Source organism: Schistocerca cancellata, chromosome 9 (genome assembly GCF_023864275.1).
Source record: "Schistocerca cancellata isolate TAMUIC-IGC-003103 chromosome 9, iqSchCanc2.1, whole genome shotgun sequence".
Lineage (NCBI taxonomy): Eukaryota > Metazoa > Arthropoda > Insecta > Orthoptera > Acrididae > Schistocerca > Schistocerca cancellata.
The window spans coordinates 240,202,973-240,206,541 of NC_064634.1; the positions used below are offsets into that span (position 1 = coordinate 240,202,973).

The 3,569-nt window shown below is 48.7% G+C and overlaps 1 non-coding gene across 1 annotated transcript; it reads left to right on the forward strand.

Annotated features, from left to right (window-relative positions):
* Window positions 1-2,106: 2,106 nt before the first annotated feature.
* Window positions 2,107-2,181, forward strand: Trnat-ugu (transfer RNA threonine (anticodon UGU)). Its single transcript has one exon. It is a non-coding gene; the product is annotated as a tRNA-Thr (tRNA).
* The last annotated feature ends 1,388 nt before the right edge of the window (window positions 2,182-3,569 follow it).

A 3,569-nucleotide genomic window follows, 5' to 3' on the forward strand; every position in this document is an offset into this window, starting at 1 on the left:
GAGGAAAAACTCCATGCGGTAAGGGACAACCAGACGAAATTCTGAGTGTTGAGTGATGGTAACAGACGGTCACTGAAGGGGTTGTCCCGAAAAATAAGAGGACGACAGTTGCAAAAGCCACCGCAGAACTGATTGTCGCTTTCGCGAACCCCGTCAGCAGCAAAACAACACATAGGGAGCCCCATAAGCAGTGATTTGCAAGGAGGAGTGGAAATCCGAAACCACGCGTCAGTGATATTCCGGGTGATCAAAAAGTCAGTATGAATTTGAAAACTTTATAAACCACGGAATAATGTAGATAGAGAGGTAAAAATTGACACACATGATTGAATGGCATGGGGTTTTATTAGAACAAAAAAAAAAGAAAAACTATTGCTAGACGCGTGAAAGATCTCTTGTGCGCGTCGTTTGGTGATGATCGTGTGCTTAGCCGCCACTTTCGTCATGCTTGGCCTCTCAGGTCCCCAGACTTCAGTCCATGCGATTATTGGCTTTGGGGTTACCTGAAGTTGCAAGTGTATCGTGATCGACCGACATCTCTAGGGATGCTGAAAGACAACATCCGACGCCAATGCCTCACCATAACTCTGGACATGCTTTATAATGCTGTTCGCAACATTATTCCTCGACTACAGCTATTGTTGAGGAATCATGGTGGACACATTGAGAATTTCCTGTAAAGAACATCATGTTTGCTTTGTCTTACTTTGTTATGATAATTATTGCTGTTCTGATCAGATTAAGCGCCATGTGTCGGGCATTTTATGAACTTTTGTATTTCTTTGGTTCTAATAAAACCCCATGTCATTCCAAGCATGTGTGCCAATTTGTACCTCTCTATCTACATTATTCCGTGATTTATTCAGTTTTCAAATTTATATTGACTTTTTGATCACCCGGTATATGCCCAGAGCAGGAAAACGCAACAGAAAAACTTTCACACAAAGGACCGAGCGAGGTGGCGCAGTGGTTAGCACACTGGACTCGCATTCGGGAGGACGACGGTTCAATCCTGTCTCCGGCCATCCTGATTTAGGTTTTCCGTGATTTCCCTAAATCGTTTCAGGCAAATGCCGGGATGGTTCCTTTGAAAGGGCACGGCCGGTTTCCTTCCCCATCCTTCCCTAACCCGAGCTTGCGCTCCGTCTCTAATGACCTCGTTGCCGACGGGACAACAAGGGCTGGCCATTCTGTAAGACTACTGCTGACTCTCTGCAGCAGTCTAAACCACAGTACAGCAAATGAAACACACCCACATTCATTCATTCACGCATGCCAGTGAGTTTTGGAATAGGAGAACAAGGGATAAACATTTTGTGGAATCTTAGTCGTGAGATGGGTTACATATAAAAACATGGAAGACTTATTATGGCGTTAGAGACGGATTTGCAAGTCTCAAAAGAACCAACATAACAGCCATATGATGCTTGCAAATCGTAGAAAGAAACAGGTTACGGCTAGATTGAATGAAAGTTCAGTCTTCTCAGGTACGAGATTTAGCAACGAAAGCATCTGAAGTGTTCTGTAGGATGCGAAGAGCACTGGAAAGCAAATAAAGTGATAATGAAAGGGGACTATAGGACCCTTTCAACTTAACAACAAGATTATAATACACTATGATGTCACATTGATGTGACCACCCGCCGAAAACCTGAATAACCACCTTTTGCAGCACGGATCACTGCGAGATGTGCAGGAAGAGAATCATGGAAATGATAATTAAATCAACACCCCAATCTGTCGACAGGCGTTGATATACATCAACAGGGACAGCTGAAAATGTCCGACCGGGACTCGAACCCGGGATCTCCTGCTTACATGGCAGACGCTCTGTCCATATGAGCCACCGAGGGCACAGAGGATAGTGCGACATGTCCGAAAAAACAGATACCATCTTCATATAGTTAAGGCTAACCGGCCATTGACCTTTTTCTTCTGTGCTGGATGCACACGCATTGGCCGAACCCTTACGGGACTGGATAAGATTGTCTGCCGCGAGTAATGAGTGTAGTGGGCTGGGGCACTACGAATGTAGAGTGTGGACATTAAATTAGGATCACGGGGAGCGTGCAAGGGATAAATCCCTGTAGTCGCACTCTCCTCTGTGCCCTCGGTAGCTCAGATGGATAGAGCGTCTGCCATGTAAGCAGGAGATCCCGGGTTCGAGTCCCAGTCGGGGCACACATTTTCAACTGTCCCCGTTGATGTATATCAACGCCTGTCGACAGCTTAGGGTCTTTATTTAATTATCATTTCATTCTAAGAGAGCTGCGTGGGCACCGATGGTATCTGTTCTTTCGGACATGTCCGAAAGTTGCATGGTCACCGATGGTACCTGTTGTTTCAGAATCAGTGAGGTTCTTGAAAGTACGACCAGCGATGTCCGACTCCAGTGCCGTGGACAGCTGCGCTAGGTTCCACGATTGAGGATCCGCAGTGCGAACAGCCCGTCGCTGTTGTCCCACAGATTCTGAATTGGATTAAATCCAGAGAGTTGGTAGCCAGGGGTGCACGGCAAACATCCTGGTGCTCTTCGAAACACGCACGTACACTGCGAGCCGTGTTGCATGTTGTACTGTCCTGGACGAGGTAAAACAAATGGCATGTAGGGGTGAACGTGGTCCCCAAGAATATATATACACTCCTGGAAATTGAAATAAGAACACCGTGAATTCATTGTCCCAGGAAGGGGAAACTTTATTGACACATTCCTGGGGTCAGATACATCACATGATCACACTGACAGAACCACAGGCACATAGACACAGGCAACAGAGCATGCACAATGTCGGCACTAGTACAGTGTATATCCACCTTTCGCAGCAATGCAGGCTGCTATTCTCCCATGGAGACGATCGTAGAGATGCTGGATGTAGTCCTGTGGAACGGCTTGCCATGCCATTTCCACCTGGCGCCTCAGTTGGACCAGCGTTCGTGCTGGACGTGCAGACCGCGTGAGACGACGCTTCATCCAGTCCCAAACATGCTCAATGGGGGACAGATCCGGAGATCTTGCTGGCCAGGGTAGTTGACTTACACCTTCTAGAGCACGTTGGGTGGCACGGGATACATGCGGACGTGCATTGTCCTGTTGGAACAGCAAGTTCCCTTGCCGGTCTAGGAATGGTAGAACGATGGGTTCGATGACGGTTTGGATGTACCGTGCACTATTCAGTGTCCCCTCGACGATCACCAGTGGTGTACGGCCAGTGTAGGAGATCGCTCCCCACACCATGATGCCGGGTGTTGGCCCTGTGTGCCTCGGTCGTATGCAGTCCTGATTGTGGCGCTCACCTGCACGGCGCCAAACACGCATACGACCATCATTGGCACCAAGGCAGAAGTGACTCTCATCGCTGAAGACGACACGTCTCCATTCGTCCCTCCATTCACGCCTGTCGCGACACCACTGGAGGCGGGCTGCACGATGTTGGGGCGTGAGCGGAAGACGGCCTAACGGTGTGCGGGACCGTAGCCCAGCTTCATGGAGACGGTTGCGAATGGTCCTCGCCGATACCCCAGGAGCAACAGTGTCCCTAATTTGCTGGGAAGTGGCGGTGCGGTCCCCT